Genomic DNA, 12,285 nt, shown 5'->3' on the forward strand with positions numbered 1-12,285 from the left:
AGGGCTGATCCCACCGGGATGGGAATTGGGTGTCCCCGGGTGCGCGGTGATCAATTACTCAGGAGAAGACGCGGGGCCCAAATGAAAAGGATTCCCTTCGAGGCTGAGGTACCTGGCGAACAAAGGAGGGGGAAAATGATTAACTAAAGTATCATCAATTATCTGAAAGGCTCAAGCAAGGAGAAATAATAGGGGAAAGACATGGAAAATACGTGACAGCCTCGGAAGACTTTATTAGAGGAGTGTGCAAAATCACGGCAGGGTCCTGGTGACAGCGTGTGAGGGGAACATCCCGAGGTGCCAGGGAGACAGCACAGGCTCATCAGTGGAGCCGTGACATCCCGAGCAGGGAAGTGACTGTCGGGGCTGTGCCAGAGCCCTTTGCACCTGGGAGGCTCGGGCTGTAGCACAGGGTAAGCCAGCACTGAATGGCAGAGGGGAACACGCTGTGTGCATTTCTCACAGCACAGAGACCCTCTCTTTTACCCCGGGATGCCACCCCGTGTGTCAATGTTCTCCATCTATGTCCTACTGCAAGTCCTCCAGGTGCTTAGGACATTGCCAGTGGTGATGCAGGAACCTCCCAACATTTTCCCATGACAGGTATTTGGCTCAACATCTGCCAGAACACTCAGGCAGCATTCAAAAATTAAGAACAAGATAAATACTTTGGCTTTTTTGTTGTTGTTGTTGTTGTTGTTTTGTTTTGTTTTTGTTTTTGTTTTTGTCCCTACCAATTTGATGATGGTTTCACCCTAGAAAACTGTTCCTGCAGCTTGAAGCAATACAGTCAGGAACAGCTCTAATAAAAACATATCTAAAATTTGGGAAACACTATGGTAGCAAAGGAGGAAGAAGAGGGCAAAGGACAACCCACACACAGGCACAGTTTGCTCTGCTAACTGGAAACCACTCAGCCACGTTTCCAGGCAGTTTTTTCCCTTCCTGCTGTGGCTCTGGGATGGCTGGATCCTGGAGCTGGTGGCAGATAGGCTGTGCTCCCAACGACACTGAGCAGGAGCAAGCTGCCAGACTGAAAAGCAGAGGGCAAAAGAGATGCACTCATGCGAAAGCAGAGAGGATCAGAGAGCCTCCCGTGGAAGGGCAGGTGGAGCAGGGAAAAGATGGGATTCAGCAGCAAAGAGCCTGGAGGCAGGAGCTGCTCAGTGGGGCTCTGACTGACTCTGCAGGCAAATGTCATAGAAAGAAGAAATTTTAAAAGTAGCTGTAAAAGGGAGACCAAGGGAAGGAGAAGAGAAGCTGGGGAGCAAGTAAAAGATCAGCCAGAGGCAGAGCCATGGATAAAAGCAGAAGGAAAACCTAGAAAGTGTTGCCCATCTTTTTAGCCCCAAGTTAGCCACTAGGGCCACTCTCTGCAGGGTTTGAGGCAGCTGAGGATAGCTGGGTGCTGGGATCGCATCCCTGTGATGTGATCTCAGGACAGGGATCCATTGTGGGGCTCCCATCAGGAGCAAAAGGAGATGGGGCCAGAGACAGGGCTGGGGACAAACCTGCAGCATGCTGCAAAGTCCCTCCAGGAGATGGGGCTGAATTGCCTGTCACTGACTGAGATGAGTCTAAAAAAGGACACAACAATGGGATTTGCTCATGGTGCAGGGTCTAAGTCCACATCCTAGTTCACGAAGGTCCTCTCTCCCTAAGCATCTGTCAGGGACAGATCTCTGAACCCAGGAACAACAACCAGAAAGCAGAGTCCTCTGCTCCACCCTGCCAGGTCTAGACAAGATGATCCACTTGCTGGGTATCCATCAGGGGAAAGAAAAGTGTAGTCACACTCACACACCTATGCCAGCGTGGCTTGCTCTGGTAACTGCACTGACATCTGCTAATTGATTTATCTGATTAGCCAGGCCTGTGGGAAGGAGCGTGCAGCCACCCCAGAAGTACCTCCCAGGTTGGGATGAAGCATCCCTGCCATCTGGCTTGGCCTCCATGCCTTTGTGTAATTGATTTCTCAAAAATCTCATTTTCCAGGGACCCCACTCCAGTGACTGTACCAAGCACATACACACCTGCCTTGGATCTGCTGTGGATAGTAGTCCTAGGACTGGGGCCTGGAAACTGCTTCAGGAGTGTGCAGAAGCACCCTGGAGCTGCCACCTCACAGCCTGTAAATAGATGCTCATAAGCACAATTTGCTGTGAAGATGCACTAAAGCAAGCAAACACCAGGATATTTCCCTTTACAAAAAATAACACAGCACCAGGAGCATCCAAGGGAGCTCATGGACGTGCTCCACTTCTCTGTGTTACAGCCCAGAGCCCCCAAATCAGACTCTTAAGCCCAGCTCTCATTGGGTCTTCAGTGCAGGCAGGAGGGCCCCGTGGCTTTGTGAGCCACACAAGCTGCCACTCTCACAAAGAGCTGCTGGGGCTTAGCAGGGAAGCTCAAATTAGTGTGGAAGTGCAGAGTGCAGCACTTGGCTTCCTTGGATTGGGAGGATTTAACTCACCGGGAAACTGCCAGGTCCCTAACAGTGATCTATGGATGTCAGCAAGCCAGGGATTTTTCTTCAAGTACATTTTTCCAAAGAACTGAATAAACAGCAAGGACACGGAGTAATAAAACAACGATTTACCAAAGTGCTGGAACCATAGAGGAAAGTGCAATAAACTGTACATTAGTACTCAGGAGGTAGAGAGTCTTTTGAGACCCATCACTGGGGACAACGGCTTGCATCACAAAATCAGCTTAAAATGCACCAGGGAGCTTTAAACCACATCAGCATCCTTTACACAGATGCCATTTTGTAAGTTGTGTTCTTGTGACAGCTGTGGGATTGAGTGACAGCTGGGAGGGGGAAATAACCAGGCACGCAGTTTTCCTGGGGAAACACAGGACCTGAGCCTAAAGCCCAAGAGCAGAACAGCCAAAAACTTCTGGAGGCCTTTAGAGCCCTCTCAATGGTTACTAATCAGCTTTCTCAAAGTTCCCTTAAATCCTAACAAGTGGCACTTTAAGGAGATGGTTTTGAAGTGGTAAAAATTGCAGCTTGACATGCTGCAAAACTGCCTGGGCAAAAATGTTTTCTAAGCGTGCACTTAAAAATGCTCTTTGAAAACACATAATAAAAACGATTCTGCATCAGATTGAGGATTTAAGCACTCCTTGGTGACAGGAAAGCTGCCTCACTCCTGTTTTGGGCAAAACCAGCTTTTAAATGCTTGATGTAACTGTTAAGACACTTTAAAACAGAAATGATGAGGGGAAAAAAAAATCTGCACCATTTCTGATTGAAGCCTGGATTAAAATATCTCCTTGCATCAAATATGATGAAAAAAAAAAAAAAAGACAAAGGTCTCAGGGGGTGAGTAAATACATTTCTGTGGTCGGCCTCTAATTGGAGTTGGGGTTCAGAATAAGAGGGATGGGGGGAAGAACTGGGGGGGGATACAGAGAAACGATCTCTTTAATAAGAAATGGGCCATACTGTGACATTTCAGAGCCCTTGGGCTAGAAGACCAAAAGATCTGTCAAGAGAAAGGAATTTTAAGTTCTGCCACGGATGGAAGGAAGCCCGGGAGTCAATCTAGCTGGTTTAAGACTGCAATTAGCTCTGGAGGCTTTAAGAAACAGAAGATGTAATTGCTGCATTCAAACTTCAAATGCAGCAAAGGATAACAAGCGCTGGTTTCTCAGACAACATCATTTGGGAAATTTTCCACAGCATTATGGTGCTGAAATACAAATTAGAGATGGCCAGACCTTTTCTCTCTGAAAATATATTATCCTAATTTTCATCTTATTCAGGGTTATCCTCCAGTTCCAGGGAGACTAACAAAGAGGAGGCAAAGACCTGATGAGTTCCATGTGGAGACTACATTTATGGATTAATCCCAACAGAGAGCAAATAAACCTTATTCCCAGAGCTCTCGGTTGGGACTTGACACAATCAATCGAGGAATGGATAGTTATTTATGACCGAGGCTGCTTTGACTTTCAAATAAACATTTTAATTATTTTAAGTGTTACACTGGAACTTAGAGTGTGAGCCCTGTTTTCCGGGCACTGCCTCACTCTCCTGTCTCCTAATCTCAAACCACTCCGGTCATTATGACACCGTGCAAATGATATTGATTTTCATGCCTGAAACATTTGAAAGGGAAAATCCACAAACCAGGCAAACTAGAGAAGGGGAAGGAGGAAAAGGGAGGAGGATCCCTCTGAGCAGGGCCAGCATGAATGAAAGGAACACTCTCAAACTCCACTGAGCCTGAGGAAAATGAGGTGCCCAACTCTGAAACCCTTTTGTAATCAAGTTAGCACATCCTGATCCATCCTCGTATCCTGCTCTTCTCTGCCCGCTCCTACAAGCAACTTTAATAACCAAAGTAACTTGGGAGTGTTTCTTTCTTTTCTAACAGCTCCTTTTCAATGCAGGTACCTGCACCACTTGCACTGCCAGCTTTTCCCTCCAGCCCATTTTGCTGTGCTGTGGCCCTTCCACTCACACCTTCCCTGAGCTTAATGAAGCCACACTCATTTTTGGGGAAGCTCTTTAGGCTGTCAGAGTCTCTTGTTCAAAGACAAGGGGTGAAATCATGGCACAGAGGCGGTGCCAGGTCTGTTGTAGCTGTTGGAATTACAGTCTCACCTTCACCCTATATCGTGGCACTTCATCTCCCTTTGCTTTCTGTAGGGAGACTGAAAAAAACCCTGCAGATGTCCCTTGGAAGAGCAATGGAACATTGGGGCTGCTGCAGCAGGTAAAAACATCACACAGCACCCTTGGCTGCTCTCCCTCCTGTGGATTTGTGCACGAGCCTTCTGGAGCCCTTCCCACTCCTCCTGTCAAAAATAACAGGCTCAGCTTTATTTTTTGGATTTGGCAGCTTGGGGGATTAAAAACTAAAACAGAAAAAAACCCAAACCAAACCAAACCAAACCAACCCACAAAAAACCATGCTCTTGATAACTTAGCAAAGGTTTCAATAATTGAGTTAATATCATCTTCCACAGAAGGCAAATTCAGGGTCCCTGAATATTTCAGTACACACATGCTTGTGTTTTCCTAGGGCATTTACCTTTCTTTGTTGAAAAGGTGGTTTTAAAAAAATAAATAGATTTGCTAGGGGCTTTATTCAGTTAGTTAGCTAGTTTAGTTCTCTGGCTTAAAGATTAGATGTTTTCTTTTGGTAAAGCTGGCTATCCCAACTGGCTGTATTAAAATAAGGAAGAATCTCAATCAAAAAGCCTCTCCTAAGGCAAGCTTTCTTGTTAATATGCACCAACATGAAAGGGTTTCTTTTCATCCTATACAACTACAGTGTGTGTAAATTGCAGGGGGCTCATTGGCATAAATCTTGGCTGTGACCTCTGAGGTAAACTGGATTTACATTACTTTCTGACAAGAATTAAATGAAGGCCTTGTGGATATATGAACAGCCTTCTAGACTGCAACAGATGGGCATGAATGTGCTCCCTAGGCAAACTATCAGTGACATCTGTGTCCTCCAAATTCTGGTGGTCTCAGCCAATTAGCAGGCAAAAGGAGAGGGGAAGAAAAAAAAAAAAAAAAGCCTGCCCCTGCACAGCTTCCCCAGCCTGAGCTGAAGCAGAAGTGCTTCTGTTTGGAAATGGGATCAAAAACAGCCTCCAGCAGCAAGGAGGTGCTTTGGTGGCTGCTATAATGCAGAGGTAACACTACAGGGAAAGCTGAAGTAATTAGGTAGAGCAGACATTAATATTAATACAGGACAAATCCCAGCCCCACCTAAGCCTGTGTGGGGCTGGGATAATGGGCTACCACCACAGATTGACACTGCTGCAGCCAAGGATGGAGGTTTATGCATCCTAAAAAGCAGAGGAGGGGTGAAAGTGAAGCCCAGTGCCTGACACAGCTAAGGCAGGAAAAGCCCCACTCTTGATTCATATTCAAACCCCCACCACGGGCCCCTCTCCCTGCAGAAGTAGCCAGAGTTGGAAAGGACCCACAAGGATTCCCAAATCCTCCCCAAGCATCCCCTCCTCAGGTGGATGGGGCCTGGGGAGCAGCAAATGCCGTGGCCACTGCACCTGCCTGCTCCAAAGCTCAGTGCTTTGTGGAAGAGCATTTCAGCTGCAAACATCTTGGGTGGGGGGGGGGTTGGGGTTGTTTCTAGTTTTGTTTGTCAGAATGAGGTTTGAGCCCCATTAGGGAGTCAAAACCCATCTCCAACCTACAGCAGAGCCACGGTTTTAGGCCAGTTGTACCAGAGGAGTGACCCAGACGAAATGTGAAGCTTATTCTCTGTCTCCCAGTTTTTAATGGAGCTGCCAAGGCAGGAGCAGGCAGGACCTCTGGCTAAAAGCAGAGTATGGAACAAAAGCACCTGTTGTTTCTCCCTGGTCATGACTTTTCAGAGGCCACTTGGGTGTTTTTCCCTCACCATTGCTACCCCAAGTACTAGGGGATGTTAAAAAAAAAAAAAAAAAAAAAAAAAAAAAAAAAAAAAAAAAAAAAAGGAATAATTGAGGGGCAGATCAATAAATTTAAAAGTTCTTAAAAAAAAAAAAAAAGAAAAAGAAAAAAAGGCATAATGAATTTGGTACAGCACATATTTTTAGATCAAAGATGCCTTTGAAGTGACAAACCCTTAATCCATAAACTACTGAAGCACTTCCTTTCTCTCCCAAACTACTTGTTGTCAAATAAAATGGAAGTTAAGGAAATTATCTTTATCTGAAAATGGCCAAAAGAAGCCATCACCTAATGACAGCCTTGTCAAAATGACAATTGGGGAAATTGTTAGGAAGGGGAGGCCTGACGACTGGAGGAATAAGCTGGCTGTTTGCTCTAATCTGGTGAGGCAGGCCCCACACAATTCCAGTCAGCTTGCTGTGTGAAACAGCTAAGTCTTTGTCAGAGCAGGCAGGGGCTGGAAAGACTTCTCTTTCATGAATATGTATCACCACCCTCCACGTCTACAGCAAAAAAAAAAACCCAAACCTTCCAAACAGCAAAAAACCAAAACCAAAACCAGAAAATAAACTCACCACCAAACAAACAAAAAATCCAAAACATAGAAAATAAATCCCAGAACAACAAAATCCTGAGATATGGAGCCACAGGAAAAGAAAAAAAAATTACTAATCACGTTTTGGAAGTGCAGCCAGAAGGACCCTCTTCCCAAAGGCTTTCTGCGCACTTTTATGCCCCAGCAGACTGGGATGAGGCACTTCAAGTGCCCAAAGGCAGAAGGGCCCATCGGGGTATTTAATGTCCATCACTGTGTTTTATATTTGGTGTTGGTGGCACCAAACCTCAGAGACACACACATGGCCGGGCTTGTGAGAGGGAACTCACAGGAATTCCTGGTGCCAGGAGGGAATCACCCAGAACAGCTCTCAACACTTCCAAGAGTAGGCACAGAGGCAGCTTTGGATCAGGGGCAGGAATTTCCTGTGAAGCCTAAAAACCCAGGGAGAAGGGGTTCCTTGACAGGCAACAATGCAACTGAGAGGCTGAAAAGTGGGTGGTGGCTCCCCAGAGCTCCCACTGAAATGAATTTCTGAGAGGTGTCCACGACATCTGTGAGTAAAACCCTTCACAACACTTTGACTCAGGAATTGTGGGTCACCTTGAAGTTTGGGAGATTTTTTTTTACATCTGTACAATATTAAATCTCCAGCATTCTAAAGACTGGCATAAAAGTGAACCAGGAGAGCCAAACGAGGTGTGCTGGGCTGCTGGTGGAGGTACAGGCAGAAAGTGCCTTAAAAGGTGAAATGGCTCAGAAAAGCACGTCAGAAACACTGAGTCTCTGCAGGAGTGAAACTCCTGTAAACTCAAAAACAGTGTTTAAAGCAATGGGTGGGCTGATGAGAAAAGAACCTGGGCTCAAACAAAGCCTATGCCTGCTGCAGAAAACCCAAATGAAGATATTTTAAGCTGTGGTGGGTTTTGTGTCTGTTGGAGAACTATGATATCATTAAAGCACAACAATGTCTGAAAAGTTTCCTTCTAGTGCTTGTTGCTGTCTTTTTAACTTTGCCTTTACAACTGCAAACTAGATCTTGCTTTATTACAGAGAGCTCGTGGTGATATTATAAACTTCAGTTTTTCTTGAAATAACAGCCAGAATATGAAAGTTTGGCTCCCAGCAGAGATATCAAGACACAATGCCCAGTTTTGAGGTCCCCAATATTATGCAATGTTTGCTGTAGACATTTCCATTTCATTAGCATATTCTACTTTACATTAAATCCAGCATTGAATGCTGTCCCTGATCTAAGGCTAATCCTCTTTAAAGAGCTACAGGCTATATTACATGTGGCCACAGCCACGGTTGTGCCAGGGCTGAATTACTTTGAAGCCTATTGAACAGTGTTCCCTTGTGCGACCATACACAGAGCCATAAACCAGTGCTCCCTGTGCTGTGAGACCCTGCTGTTTCCACCACCAGGAGTTTCTGTCATGAGTCCCAGGCAAGGGACTGCAAACAAGGGAGAGACATCCAGCTGCCTTCGTCACCCCTTGGTGGCAATTTATGTGCCTACAAGTAATAAAAATCCCTTTTTTTCCCCCTAAATCTCAACAGCAACTGCCCCGAGGGAGGGCTTCCAGAGCAATCAAAGGTGAAGGTGAACCAGACACCCACTTCCCTGAGGAGGAAGGAAGCTGTTTGAGTAGTTTGGGACACAGACACATCTATTTTTGAAGGAAAAAGAGAGAAATGGTCATGTATGTACCTGTAACGCTGCACTGTTCACAGCTGGGTGCCCTTGAATGCCACTAACTGAGATAATGGAACTGTGTTTTTATTGCCATGCAATGTGGGATCCTCAACACCTTCACATCTATTTTCCCCTTTAAATCTATATATTTAAAGGGGAAAAAAAATCACAAAATAACAGAAAAATCTCTATACTCTCCAATCCTGCTAAATATCAGCAAAATATGGTTTATATTACTTTCAGTTGTTCAAAATTACTTTCTTTGTTCAATGAAGGGAACTGGAAAGGTTGGCTCTGCTCAGCCTGCACTGGGCACATGAAGTTTTCTCTGTCTGGATGGTGTCACGGCAGACAAGGAGAGTGGATTCAGCCTCCACAGTAAAATGTGGGGCCTGTGAAGGCAATGTTCAACCTCCTCACTATCAAAATAGCCACACAAATTATTTTTTCCTTTGTAGCAAAGGGAGAAAGGGTCCAGAGAAAAAACAAAAGGTGGAGGGAGTGGCAGAGGGAGTAGGAAAAATAATCATGAGGATGGTGAGAGGAAAGAACAGAACAAACAGCAGGAAGATGGAAGAGAAACTGAGAGGAAAGAGAAAGGGTGAAGCCGGAGAGGCTCTAAATGAGGACCAAGGGCAGGTCATGATGTAGAATGAAAATGAGAACTTGGAAAGTGACTTAAAGTCCATCTTGCAAGGAATACATCTCCTCAGCAGTCAAGGTGAGTTTCCTCAACAGTTTATTCAGGTCAGATGAGAAGACAAGAGAAGTAGAAGAGTTCTTTTTCCTGAGTAAACAAGAAGCAAAGAAGGAAATAAACAGAGGGAACAGTGCTCTCTCTTCCTCCTTTGGAATATCTCCTCTCTGCTCATGGCGTGGAGCTGTTCTTGGCACTGGGAGCTAAACCTTCAGTGGTCACCCGTCCTCCCTATGCATCTCTCCTCCCTCTCACACTGACATCCAGTGGAATACCATGGGATATCTCTGGACACTTTGGGAAGGGCCCATTTCTTTTTTGTTTGAACATGAGGCACCCGGTTGTTGTACAGTAACAACTCACTGCAGAACCTCACTATGGGTTGTTGCATACTCCATCAGGCATTTCCCAGCTCTTGGAAGTTACCAGTGCCATTATCTCCATTAACAAGTACCTCAACAACTTTTGCACTACCAAAAAATGAAATGTACGACTTAAAACGAAAAATGAAGAAAAAAGAAAGACCCCCCCTCCCCTCCCCAACGACAACAACTAATAACCACAAAACAACCATAAAGATTCCCCAAAACAAACGCCGTCTCCCCGTGCACGGTCACACATTGCCACCTACTGGCTCCCGTTCCTGCGCTCCGAGCGCTTGGGCGGTTTGGAATGAGAAAAGGGCCGGGAGCAGGCTGGGGTTTACGGCTCTAAATCAGTCAGCTGTCACTCACCTCCTCCCCAGTGACTCGGCAGGTCCCTGAAGGAGGGCTCCGGGTCACCTCTGTGCCATCCCGGGAGGGCAAGCCCTGGGACAGCGCGGGGACAGCAGCACCGTGCCCAGGCCAGTGTGACAGGTGATAATTCACGAGTGAGGCATTTAAGGCCAAGGAAAGCCAGCAAACAGGGCTCATGTGCCTCGACAGACACACCTGGGATGTGGAGAGGGCTGGGGGGAACAACTCCCCACCTACTGCACCCTTCTGGGGCTTTCTGAGGTCACAGCCGTGACATGGAAATGGTGACACGGAAACGCACGGCTCGTGTCTTCCCGTGCCCAGAGCCTGCCCTGCTAAAAGCACCACCCCTGCAGAGTTCTGCCTCAAAAACAACCCTCAGCGCACTCAAACTGCCGTGTTTGGCACAAAGGGTGTCACCAGGCCACAGCCTCTGCCTTAATGTTCACCTGGTGACACTATGGATGAGCTGTGCCAGTGGGTGGGAACGCTGGTGACCAAAAAACCATGGGAATTTCACTCACGCACAACACAACATTTACAGGTGTTGACACCCTTTGCACATGAACCAAAATCTGAGCAGCACATCGACAGTTTTGATAACCAGGAGTAAAAACTTACCTTAGGAGGGAAGGACAGAACTGTGGAAATCTCAGCACAGCAGAAATCAGGCCAGGCCTGTTGATTCAGCAGGGTGAGGATGCTTTCATCATGTAAATTTAAACAGCAGAGACAAAGAGAAAGTTTCACACTGGTCTGGACTGCTGCTGGTCTCAAATGTCCACAGAAAGGCTTTTATGCCATAACAGAGACAGAACTATAAAGGACGTTTTCCCCAAGTGTCCAAGAAATGTCATCACAGCATTCCCAGTCACACAGATGATTAAGAGACTCTGCTTCCTCTAAGTCTTCTGACCTACCATGAACATCCCAGAAAGTGAAAGAAACACATTTCCCCTCACCAACTCCTGTTTCCCAAGCCAATGATGACTGAGCAACATAAAAGTCCCTTCTATGTTTCCATTTCCCAGATTTGCCTGGGCAGGCTCTGGAGTTACAGCAATCAGCTGTCAGAAAAACGTGCCATCACAGCCACATCAAAACCACCTCCATATTCCAGCCTGAAAAACACTAAATTAGCCCAAACGCCACATTTATTTGCGGTTTCGCTTTCAACCGAAGAAATTTCAACTTGAAATAAGTTACTGTAACGCTGGAATGACCTCCACTACAGCAAGGAGCAATTTTAGCAGGATGATCACCCAAAACCCCCATAGACACAGAGTGCCTGCATTTTTTTTCTCATAAAGGGCAAACCTGGAGTTGTTTTCCTGAAGCTGGCAGCATTTCAGCTGACTAGAAACTTATTGCAGAGAGTAGCAATCCAGAGAGTAGTAAATCCAGCTCCTGCCCTCCCCTGTACAAAAATCACAAAGCTATACTTAAATCCTAAAACAATAAACGAATATGCAGCTAAATTGACATTACACAATCCTTGGGAAAAAAAAGAAAGGTCCTTACATACCTCAATAGATACAAGTATCAAAATAATCCTATCAGAAAAGTTGTCTCATGACCTGGACTCGGCTGTTTCCGGAAACAAAGGGCTGACAGGAATTATAACCATCGACAGATGCAATAAATAACAGGGTTGTGCAATTCTGGCTCTTCCAGAAGGCAATAAAGTACTTCATTTTTCTTGTGTGTGAGCACATAGGCCCCGCCCTGCCTGCCGTAAAAAAAGGCCTTCATTTGTGGCAGAAAGTTGGAATAATTTGTTTTCCTTCTGTGCTTTTCAACACAACTTCTTGCAAAACATAGTTTAAGCTTTATCTTCCTTTTTTTTTGTTTTTGTTTTTGTTTTGTTTTCTGATGTCAGGGAGAAGAGCCCATGGAAGAGCCGTTTTAGACGACGCGTCTTTAAAAGTTATTCCACAAGAACTCCAAAGGGACTTATCAACCCACAAGTCATTTAACTTGTTTGTTGTAGATACAAAAAGAACCCATAAGTGAAAAATAATTTCTGTGAGCCAACACAGCATTTCACCGCCCGTGCCAAAGCAATCAAGCCCTCAGTATTTATTCGGCAGTATTTATAACGCTGTCCGGGCACAGGGAAGGGAGGACAGGGAACATCTGGGATCCGGACTGAGAAGGAACAGCTTTGCTTTGCCA

At 45.8% G+C, this 12,285-nt stretch overlaps 1 long non-coding RNA gene across 1 annotated transcript; it reads right to left on the reverse strand.

Moving 5' to 3' along the window:
* Positions 1 to 2: 2 nt before the first annotated feature.
* LOC310909495 lies at positions 3 to 11,685 on the reverse strand. Its single transcript, XR_014590084.1, has 3 exons — positions 11,636 to 11,685; positions 2,034 to 2,129; positions 3 to 112 (listed from the first exon to the last, which is right to left on the reverse strand). It is a non-coding gene; the product is annotated as an uncharacterized lncRNA (long non-coding RNA).
* Positions 11,686 to 12,285: the final 600 nt, after the last annotated feature.

Source organism: Zosterops lateralis, assembly GCF_965231275.1.
Source record: "Zosterops lateralis genome assembly, chromosome: 5".
In the NCBI taxonomy this organism is placed as follows: domain Eukaryota; kingdom Metazoa; phylum Chordata; class Aves; order Passeriformes; family Zosteropidae; genus Zosterops; species Zosterops lateralis.